We start from the raw sequence: 12080 nt of genomic DNA, 5'->3' as shown, positions 1-12080 counted from the left end.
GCGGGGGTATTTTGGCTAGCATGTAATTTTTGCTCTCCTCATTTGTTGGAGACCACAATATTTTTTGGTTTTCAGACAGCCACTCGCTGACCTCCTCAACATCGTCGTTGTCAACGTTTTCCTCCTCCGAGTCATCACATGGAACATAGTCTAAATCTTCGTCGTCCGTGGTGCTCAAAGCATCAGGATTCGAGCCACCATCCTCTTCCTCGGATGCAGAGTCAGTAGAAAAGTCCGACTCCATAACGGCACGCTGTACTTCCTCCGCAGAAAGTTTTTTCGCCATTTCTTGAGTCTTAATAATAATTTTAAAAAAGAATTCCCGAGAAAAAAATGACCACGATTAGTTAACCATTCAGTCTTTTAAAGGCTCTGGTGAGGCGGGCTGTGGTACGGAAGAAGGGTGTGTTTGGGTGTTGTTTAGGGTTATTATCTGTTTGTGGATTGGACAGGAGGATTCAGGCATTACTATTGTCGGGGCAACGAGAGTTGGGGATTTTGCCACCTCAGCGCCACGTGAGTGTTGAGTGTTCACTTCTCGGTAGCGGCTCACTCCTGGTCAGATGTTCCTTGTGTCAAGACAAGAAGTCCCGTCATTTGTTCTGGACTGTCCAGAAGAACTGATTGCGGGAGTTGGAGGTGCAGACGTGGGCTTGTAGATGTCTAGCTTCTGCTTTTTTTTTTCTTAAAATAAGATATGAATGCTATTTATTTTATATTGGGTGTGTTAGAGGAATACAAACAGTAAATAGGAAAAAAGATGTTATTCCCTGTTTGATTATACACTATATATATATATATATATATATATATATATATATATATATATATATATATATATATATATATATATATATATATATATATACACAGGGGTGAAAGTGAGCCGGAACGAATACGATGGCGGAACGCCGATCCGGCATATGGTGCTTTGATCCCGAAAATATGACGGCAACTGTCAAAACCCATTTAAAAAAAACAACAACAAAAAACAACCTGCCACGCTGCCACACACGTATCACCAATAAGAACAATCTACTAACGTCAGATTTACATCCACAAGTCTTAACAACAAGCCTAATAAAGAGCTTGTTTAGCATCGTCCGTTTTCACTGATTTTTATGATTCATTTATTCTACATAGTTCTTCCCAACATCTCGATCTGACAAGTCGCGTTGCCTGGAGCCCTTTTCACACATATATCCAGGGAAATTCCCATATCAGGTGACGCGGAATCTACTCTCGTCATTGCTTTCACATGAAAAGATGTCTCGAGAATGAAGCAGGTTGGACGCTTTCACGGACTTGTCCCGTGTTGCCGGCTGCTGGTGCAATTTTATAACCTGGACATTACGTCATTTTTGGTCAGCATTGGTTGTCACAATGTTGGTCAAATCGTGTCATGTTTTGTTCCGGAGGGAGCGTTCCCGACATGTAACTGGAACCAATTTAAGGTCATCAAGAGGTAAGATCGGGGCTAAAAAATCCAGCCCGACCCGACCCGGCCCGAGCCCATTCAATTAACCGGATTTGCAGGCCCGAGCCCGAAAACCCCCCCAAAATGTTATGTTTTATTTGTAGGCCCGAGCCCGATAGAAACCTCAAAATTCTATGTATTATTTGTGAGGACTCAGGAGAAGAAGGAGAGGGAAGGGATGCGCCAGTCAGACATGGACAAAGCACTGTTTGCTGCTTGGAAAAACGGACTGGTTGCATTTTGTGTGATCACATTTGGTGACAATGCCTATGCATAAACGCAACTTTTCTTAATGTTGAAATAGTCTACATATTTTTATGATCATTATAAATACATTAACACAACGAAATAACGCTGGAAAAGTTGGCTAAAATAAAGAGACGCGGTTTTGCCGTCTTGCAGAGGTGAATATTAAAAAGAGGGCGCGTGGCACGCTCTGGCTCTGCAATGACCATACAGCGCCTTTTTTCCAAATTATTTATTTGATAACAACTATTCCTTAGTTAACATTAATACATCGTTTTAGTATACATGTATAAATATATATTTATTTTAAAAAGTTAGCGAGAACTATGGCCCGAACCGAACGTATAATTTCGGTATGTTTTCAGTTTAATTGAGCTATTTCCAGCTTGCCCTGTTTCCTTTTTAGTTTAGCCCTGCTTTCACGCACACCAGGAGAAAACCAACGCAGGCGTGGTGAGAACATGCAAACTCCACACTGGAAGGTTGGAGCCCGTGATTGAACACTTGTTGAACTCAGAACTTTGAGGGGAACGTGCAAACCACTGTGAAACCTGTTGTTTTATTGTGTGTTATATTTGTAACTGTGCCAAAAGCAGTTTTAGCATTTTGGTGGTTTTAGGAGGAGACACCCCCCCCCTCCCCCCACTGTTCCGGCAAGAAATTCTAGCCACTTTCACTGTATAGTGTGTTAGAGTAATACAAACAGTAAATACGAAAAAAGATACTATTCCTTCACAAGGTCATTTACATTTACCTCTGTCCTTCCTACTACCCTCTCAACTCTTTCTCTCCCTGTAACTCTCATCTCTTCCCTTTCTTGTGAACAGCATGGTTTTCAGGCCAATGTGTGTGATCTGAATTTCAACATCAGGGTCTGTCGACCAAGCATAATTCTAGAATGCAAGCCCACCCCAAACAGCCAGAACCAACCATAATGCAGTGGACCCTCATGATTTGAGCACAATTATAATAAATATAAATAGTAATAATAATAAATATTGGCGTGGAAATGTTGTCGTCAGATAAGGTTTACATTTTATTGAAGCAATGATATAGGATGTTTTTAACTGAAGCCACTCTTGGCCAATCACAAACCAGTTGTCACAAACGTGGGGCTAAGTTGAATCGCATAAAGGGCATACTGCACGCAACACGTCACTTCTGCTCATTAATATTCATGAAGTTAGCAACTGTTGCTAGGCGGGTCAAGCTCGCGTTTGTCCCTAATGCTAAATGCATGTAAATCATGTACAAACGAGATGTTTACTGAGCCTACCAATTCTGTCCGAAAATGATGTCCCTGGTGCCAAATTCACTGATAAAGATGTGAAAGAACATACAAATGTTCAGTTGAAGAGACGGCTTGAGTGTCGAGCAATGAAAAAGTCGGGAAAAAGAGCCGACCTGATCCAGAGGTAGCTTTTTTATCGACACCTTTTTCTTGTGTGCATTGTGTTACGCAAGGGGTCCCCAACCTTTTTTGTACCACGGACCGGTGTGATTTGGGTCTTTTTTTTCACGGACCAGTGTTCTGTCAAGTTTTGCACCCTCATAAAATTTTGCTCCCAAAGCTTTTGTGGCAGTGAAAAAGCCCTCTTTTATATTCAGTTGGATTCTCAATGTCCAACGGTGCTAAAAAAACTTTACATCATAAATTGTGCAACACCAAAATGGCGTGAATTCATGCTTAACGACATTGCGAAGTCGTTAAGTGAGAGAGCTGCATGCAGTTGTTGTGTGCAGCTAACAAGGCAAACATAAGTTACATATATAATGCGGAGATTGAATTACTGCATTTTATTGTTGTCTGTCACTGGAGTTTTATTTTAATATCAATCCCATCCAACAAAATGATGGTCATCTAGTTGGCCTTATTTATTTTTTTCATGTCTCAAAAATAATCTTACATTGATATGAACTTTTGTTGTTTAATTTTGCTTGTAGAAATTTGGTCTTTTTTATCCGTTTAAAATACCGTAAGAACAAACAACAAATGTTTACTATCGTATCGTTTTCACACTGTATCGAACCGTATCATTCTTAAACTCTATTGAATCGTATCGAATCGCTCTGCCTTAAAAACGTATCGTTTTTTTAATCGAATCGTAACCTGTGTATCTAGATACATATCGAATCGGCTTCATGCCAGAGATTCCCAACCCTAATTTATTCCTCTTTTTTGGCTTTGGGAAACGTATGAAAAAAACATCCTTCATATGTCGTAAAGTCTAGAGTCATTTCTACACGTTCTATAGCAGCAGTGTTTACTCGGCATGTTCTTTTTTGAAAGATTATCGGCAGAAAACAAGCAGTACTAACATGGGTTGTATGCGAGGGCGCTTGTTGACCCCCTTCCTGAAGGTTTACGATGGTGACGTCACGGTCTAAAAGTAGCATTCATGCGGTACGCTATTGAACCGCGGCCCATTTTCTTTAAAAGCCGGACAAATAGCATCCAGCTAATAGGTTGTGCCGGATGCCGGACACATCATTGAAAATTCTGAGTGTTCGTCTTAAAACAGTAGGTGGATGGCGAGATAGTGTAAAGCGCTTTGAGCGCCTTGAAAGGTGGACAGGTGGTCACCCTATTGGGAGGAGAAACTGGTTTGCTCAGCGCAAGGGTGGTATGAGAAAGGATAACAAACAAATGGGCAGTGTGGTCTCAAATTTTGACCTATTTAAAAACATGCTGTCAAAATGAGAAAACTTTTGAACAGGAATTCACAAAGTTATTAGCTTGCTGGCTTAGATACTGTATATGTTTTTTTTTTTTTATTTGAAAAAAATGTATTAAATTCCAAAGGGCTCGGGGAATGCACATCTACAACTCTTGGGGTTCGGTACCTTTAGCAAGGAACTGTTATGGCTCGTTTCAGTTTACATTACAAAAGTTCGGAGAAATATCAATTTTATTTTGTACGCTAATGGTGCCTGTGCATTACAGTGGTGCAGCCTACATTTGAAGAGACAGCGAATAATGTCCTAATAATGTTTGTTTGAGTGTCCACTCCTGTCATGGGTAAAATGTAGAGGTCAAATTTCATGTCTGTGTGTGTGTGAATGTTGAATAAAGACAAACTGTCCTTTCCTCAACATGAAGAAACCCAGTTATCATCATGAGTGCTTGACCCACACTTATAGAATCATAAATTATGTACACCGTGTGAGGACCTTTTTTTTTTTTTTTTTTTTTTTAAACTCCATTTTTGGACATGAAACAGGATGCCCCTTGATCCTCCTCATCATTGTTTATTAAAATGCCAGAGGGTCAACATGCATCACCTGACATTTCCACTGGCTAGTTCAATAGTAAGAGGCAGCAGACAGTGGTGTCGTCTTTCATATGAAGTGCCTGAATGACAACAGCAAGAAATGATTGCGGATTTACGCCCTTATATATGAGAGAGTCTATTTTCCACCTGTGTCCAAAACTCATGCGTCAAACTATTTACGTATGTTACAATGTTGGGATGTGTTATTCTGCTCTGTTATTCTATTTGTTTAATAGCACCCACTGCAAGAGGAAGCTTCTTGGGATTTGATAAACCCATATTAACTTGACACATCTTAACTCACGCACTCTTTACCTCGCACTGTAAATAGTCTTCACTTTGGGCACCTACACTCTCATTCAGGTGTTTCAGGGAGAGCCGGAACGGGGTCATACAGTCCTGGGCTGGCTCCCCCTTGATTTTAATGCTTAATACACCGAGGGTGTGGGGTAGCTGGGGTCGGTAGGGTGGGGGAGCGATGTGACAGTTGCCCGCCTGCAGTGGCGCCTCCAGAAATTTTTCATAGGGGTGGCCAGATGGGGCCACTTAAAATCTTGGGGTGGCCAAAACTAAAAGCCATAATTTCAGGTTTTCACTATATTATTGCAGTAAAAAGGTCAGGGGAAAACTATCAGAAAGACTTAAGGACACGGCTACTGATATACTTTAATATAATATTTGATGTTACTAATGATTTAATGTGCATAGTCCGTAACTGTCCAGTCAACATTTTAAGTTCCACAACAATTCTGTTTTATTGTGTTATGTATATATTAGGCATAAGGTGTACATTTAACTAGGGCTGTCAAACGATTAAAATTTTTAATCGAGTTAATCACAGCTTAAAAATTTATCGTAATTAATTTCAATTCAAACCATCTCTAAAATATGCCATATTTTTCTGTAAATTATTGTTGGAACGGAAAGATAAGACAAAAGACTGACATCTACATTCAACATACTGTACATAAGTACTGTATTTGTTTATTATAACAATAAATCCACAAGATGGTATTAACATTGTTTCTGTGAAAGGGATCCACTGGTAGAAAGACTTGTAATTCTTAAAGGATAAAGGTGAGTTTGTATATTGTGACTAAATATTGCCATCTAGTGTATTTGTTGAGCTTTCAGTAAATGATACCGTAGCGACTTAACTGTTCTGCCCAAATACATGATGGGAAGTGGTGCAACCATGACTGTGTGTGGTGGCTGCAAATGCTATATCTTCTCTGCATTGGGTACAGTACAGGGTGTTAAGAAAAAGATCAACTCCTGTCATTCTTCCTCACGTCGTTTCCCACAATATTTATAGTTGCTGTGTGAGAGATGAGAAAGCTTTTGCCAATTAAAACCACGGCCCCAATGAATGCTTGTATCTCCTTCACTCACTTGACACTGCCTCTTATCTGTATATATGTAAAACAGCGCCATTGTTGGCTGTTTGCGGCAATGCGTGAATGAGTCGTACCGCAAATGCGTTAATTGCCATAAATATTTTCACGTGATTAATTTTTTTAAATTACCGCCCGTTAACGCAATAAATTTGACAGCCCTACATTCAACAAAACAAAATAAATGCATTCATTAGGGATGAAATGCATAACTGATGCTACAACAATCTAACGATATACTGGCAAGCGGGGTGGCCACTGGGGTGGCCAACCAGTTTATAGGGGTGGCCACGGCCACCCCTGGCCACCCCCTGGTGGCGCCACTGTCCGCCTGCAACAGGTCTTTTCATTCCTGCACCTCTTTTAATGCACCACACGGGGGAGTTACGAAGTGGGGCGGTGGAATGTGCGGCCGGGAATAAGTTCCCTGCAGCGGTCTAACCACCCCCTCAGCCGGGCCCTCCCATTTTAATGCATACACTGCACTACCCTCAACACACAAACTTTACATGGTGCTAGTAGTAATAGCAGCTACAGTAATAGGGCAGTAGGTGGGTCCAACACTCTGTATGGTGTGGTTCCGGGGGCAGGGCTTTCTTTGTCTGGGCTGTCGGGGTTGGGATCTGGTCCTATTTTGCCTTGGGGTGGTCTCTCATTGTTCTCCTGCTTCCGCCTTCCTCTCTCCCATTCTACCCAGGCGTCCTCCCTGGGCCCTGACAAGACTTACCGACTTAGTGGCAGCTGGGCGGTGACCCTCTCCTGCCCCCGGACCTAGAGGGTCATGGGGGTCCTGCGGTGTGCCGCATCAGGTGGGGAATTGTGGCAGTGGCTGGGGGTTCGGATGGGTGGGCGGTGGTGGTGCATCTCCTTGTCCTTTCCCTGAGAGCTGGTTGATGAGGAAATGGATGGTCTGGGGGACCACACTGGGTCAGGGGGGATGGCGGCGGCCGGAGCTGTGGGTAGAGGGGTGCGCTGCATTCCATGGGGCCAGCTAGAGAAAATAATATTAGGAGATGGAGGTTGGGGTTAATGGTGTTTTTGTTAACTGTGTTTTGTATGAAAATGAGGTTCTCGTGTATGCCTTGTTACATGCAGTAGCCTAAAGGTCGAGTTATACTTCCGCGTCAGACCTGCGCCGTCAAGGAAGACCCGATTTACGACCCTGCGCCGTAGCCTGACGCGGTCCTATTGATTTTTCAAACCCTAGCGCAGCCTAGCGTCACCTCAACGCATATTACATGGGGGAAATGGGCTGTGATTGGTTCGCCCAGGCTGTTGTTTCTGGTTCAGCGCGAAATCACCGCCATTCTAAAACATTATTGCTCATCGAAGAGCAATTCTCGTCAAGACATTATTATGATTGCCAAATGGCAAGGTTGGCGATTGAAAAAAAAAAAAAATGGAAGAACCACCAAGACGTGTGTTCGGAATCGAATGGCCACACGAAGCGGTGACCCAGTCGACCAAAAACTGCCAACTTTTTATCACTTTATGTTGTACATTTTTGGTGGGTGCACTTCATCATTTATTATTTGCTGTCACATAGTATGTTTGCATCACATGTGTTTGCTGTGAGTCTGTGACTTATTTACGTGTCACACTTCAAGTATATGAAGAATAAAGCACAGGTTTGGTGTCAGAAGAGTTGTTTTGATCTTTAATTTTCAATAACAGACAGTTCACACACGATATATCACTGATTGAGAGTGCCTCGGTGCTTTTTATGATAATGTTAAAATCAAGGCTCCCAACACAGTTTGGGAAGTTCCATAGATGCCCGAAATCTGCTATGGCTTCCCACTGGCTGGTTGTAGGACACGGCAAACAAATTGGACTGGAGGGCTTTGCAGACCTTGGACGCAGTGCTCGACGCTAGTTTGAAGCGAGCCGCCACAGCTAGCTCTCTCCACCCGAATCTAGAACTGTCTGTGCGGCATCAAAAGTCGGCCAGACCGCCTCGAAATCGTCTTCTGTGTCGCCTGCTCCTCAACATTTGTATGATCAACATTTATTCAATATTGATGAGCAGAAGATTTACATTCAAGCGTTCCATCTTGCATTGTTTATTTTTTCTCCGTTAAACTAGACTAGCGGAGGTCACCAAGCATGCCCCAAAACCGTACAAACATAACGCCACAGCCCTCTAGTGGCTTGGCGTAAAATGACAGAGCAACTCGTTCCCTCACCGCATAACTATCGAATGCTCATTGACGCCGTAATCACTTCGCCGTCACCGCAACGTAGGAGCATAACTCAGGCTTAATGCATGTCTTAAACCTGAGTTATTCAACTGCGTTGCGGTGATGGCGAAGCGACTACAGTGTTGATGAGCATTTGATAGTTTTGCGGCGTTGCTCTGTAATTCACCGCCAAGCACTAGAGGGGTGTGGCATTGTGTTTGTAGGGTTTTGGGAGACTCTTGACTACTTCTAGTTTTCTTCCGGTTACACTGCTATACTAAAATGCTAACAGAGATAAAACGCTTGAATGTGGATCTTCAGCTCATCAACATTGAACAACAAATGTTGATCATACAAATGTTGAGGCGCAGGCGACGCAGAAGACCATTTCGGAGGCGGTCTGTCGGACGGTTGATGCCGTCACATTACGAATTCTAGCCTCGGGTGGAAGCCAGCAAGCTGTGATGGCTAGTTTCAAACTGGCTTCGAGCACTGGGTACAGCGTTTTGTCTGAGGTTTGCATAGAATTGTGGACAGCCCTCCAGCCCGATTTTTTTGCCATGTCCTACAACCAGCCATTGGGAAGCCATAGCAGATTTCTGGCGGCTATGGAACTTCCCAAACTGCGTTGTAACCCTTGATGGTAAACACGTTATCATAAAAGTACCGAGGCACTCTAAATCAGTGTGACACTTGAATAAGTCACAGACTCACAGCAAACATATTTACACAATAAATGATAAAGTGCACCAACCAAAAATACGACCTAAAGTGATAAAAAGCTGGCAGTTTTTAGCCGACTGGGTCACCGCTTTGTGTGGCCATTCGATTCCGAACACACACATACTTGTCTCCGTGGTTCTTACATTTTTTTTTTAATTCAATTGCTGGCTGACCACCAGCCCCGTATTTTCAGCAATCTCCTCCCTCGAATTGCTTGCCATTTGGCAATCTTCATAATGTCATGACGAGTCACTGTCGAAGTTGTCATACTTGCTCTGGTCGGCTTGGTCCATTTTTGCGTGTAACAAAATAAGGTTTGACAAGGGCGGTGATTTCGCGCTGAACCGGAAACAGCAGTCTGAGCGGACCAATCACAGTCCATTTACACTACGTCACACGCATTCACGCGACGCGAAGTCAGAAAATTGTGAAGGAACGAGAGAGGCTGGGGCGGAGGGTTGTAAATCGGGTCTTCCTTGACGGCGCCGGTCTGCCTAGGAAACATAACTCGTCCTTAGACCTGGTTTGTTCTATTGTGTGTTACAGGTATGAGTGTGCTAAAAGAAGTTTTCTTTGCAAAAAAAATTCTGGCTCCCTTATTTTATGTCAGGGATTACAGGCAAGAAATTCTAGCCACTTTCACCCCTGCCTAAAAAACCCTTCCTGTTCAATGCCTTCTCCTAATAAATAAAACACAATGAACAACAATAATGAGCGTTTGCAATGGCGGTTCCAGGCATGGTCGGGTTGGGCGGTCGCCCGGGGCGGCAAATTGCTAGGCGCGCATGCACGCAAGGTGCACGCAATTGTTTGTCCACTACTGTATTAGAACTGGCGCTAGCGTTGCAAGGACGGAGCGTACTTGCAGACCAGAGTTACTGTCTGCATGCAACACCACCAGTAGAAGGAGGTGGGGGCATGGTCAGTCAACAGTGTCACTCACCTAGGGTTGACTTTAATTTTTGATGTACAGAGAATCTTTTTTTTTTAATTTGAATATTTGACCTATTGGTATGATGTATATGTATTTTTTTCTGTTAAGATTTCTTCAAGTTGTTCAATAGTCTAGCCATTTAATTAAGTTACTTTCTATTTAGGGTGGCACTTTTGTTTTGGAAACAGTTCGTGCTTTAATTTCCAGTTCTGCATTTCCCGGTTCTTGCGTCTGCTTCTTCAATGATGATGTGAGTATGCCTTGTAAAGTGAATTAAAGGTGCTGCACATAGATCGTGAACATAAGTTTATGAGTCCGTTTTTTTTTTTTCGTTCATCGTTCACACTCGTAATTTCATAGTTTTTAGCTTTTTTTTTTTTTTTTTTTTTTAATTTAATTTAATTTTTTTAATCAGTGTGACTCAAGACTAAAAAATGAAGAAACGTTAAGCAGTTGCCATGGAAACAAACACGTAACGGGAACCTTTCTGGGGTTTTCTATGCAAAATACTCTTCGTACATTACTAAATATTCTTCATTCTACATACATTATGAGGAAATAACAAAAAAGTAACGCACAGACACTAAGGAAACTAACTTTACTCGGATCACTGGTTTGAACAAATGAACGCGTTAGATTACTCGTTACTGAAAGAAAGTAATCAGATTGCAATAACGCATTACTTAGCAACACGTTAGTGACAACACTGACTGAGAGTATGTCAACTCCCATGTATTACAATACCATTGTTATCATTCCTTATTAAATGCCAAAAAGTTTTCTTGTTTTTGGTGTTCAAGAAATGGCCGCCATACTCCACATCAATCTTCACAAGTTTGCTAATCACCTGTGATGGGATGCGCCTGATTGTTATGAGAAGCTCAGACAGTAATCTGTTTCTAAAAGAGTGATGGTGCATAAGAGACTAATCTTGTCTCATCTTTTCTACATCCTCATTTACCTCGAGTTCACTGCCGCTCTTCACATCCCCTTGCATTCAAATAGACTAGTTGCTATGGTAACCCATACGGACGCATATCATTCTCTTTTCAGAATTCAAAACAGGATAAATTAGTGAAGATGTTATTAGGTTTTGCATCCGGAGCAGCCAGAATGTACAGTGTGTGTGTGTGTGTGCTCGTGCGTGTGTAGTTGTTGATGACACAACATTGTTACGATAAAAAGAATAAAAAAACAAGAATCAACATATAACACTGAAAAGTGTTATTTGTGTATTTTTCTCTAACGAGACAGTACTTTTTACTTTTCCTTCACTACTTTTTCAGCACATATTTCAACCTTTTACTCCACTACTTTTCAAATTGTCGCCTGCGTTCCACGTGTCTTTTTTAAACTGGGTTTGTTTGTTTTTTTCTCATTGTAAATTGATAGTTTCGTTTTCATGCCTTCAGCGCAATCGATAAGGCTTGGATGTGTGTGGAAGCGATCGTTTTATATATTCAATTTTTGAATCCCGCGCCATGAAAATGAGTGAATTCCGACTCCTGTCTCGGGTTTATGACGAATGCGAATGTGACGTCACCTGGGTCAGTGTCTCACATTACAGCATTGCTTTATAGCATGCAGATTGACTGCGGATTCAGCTGATTTTGTGGATTAATTTGTTTATTTTTCGCATCATGCCAGCCAAACGGCTGCAGGCTTTTGTAGCTGCATCAGGGAGAGGCATGTGAGCCTTTTTGGGTTTCAGAAAGTTCCCGTTCACCTCAAGACCTGCCAAAAAAAGTGTGCAACAACTGTGGGACCATTGGACTTACGAGGAAGTGAGTAAACCTCGTAGTTATATTGAGTTCATTTTGCCTACACTTGTAAATTCGTCAAAACTTTTCTCTT

Source organism: Corythoichthys intestinalis, chromosome 7, assembly GCF_030265065.1.
Source record: "Corythoichthys intestinalis isolate RoL2023-P3 chromosome 7, ASM3026506v1, whole genome shotgun sequence".
Classification (NCBI taxonomy): Eukaryota; Metazoa; Chordata; class Actinopteri; order Syngnathiformes; family Syngnathidae; genus Corythoichthys; species Corythoichthys intestinalis.
Note: the sequence above shows the minus strand (reverse complement) of the source record.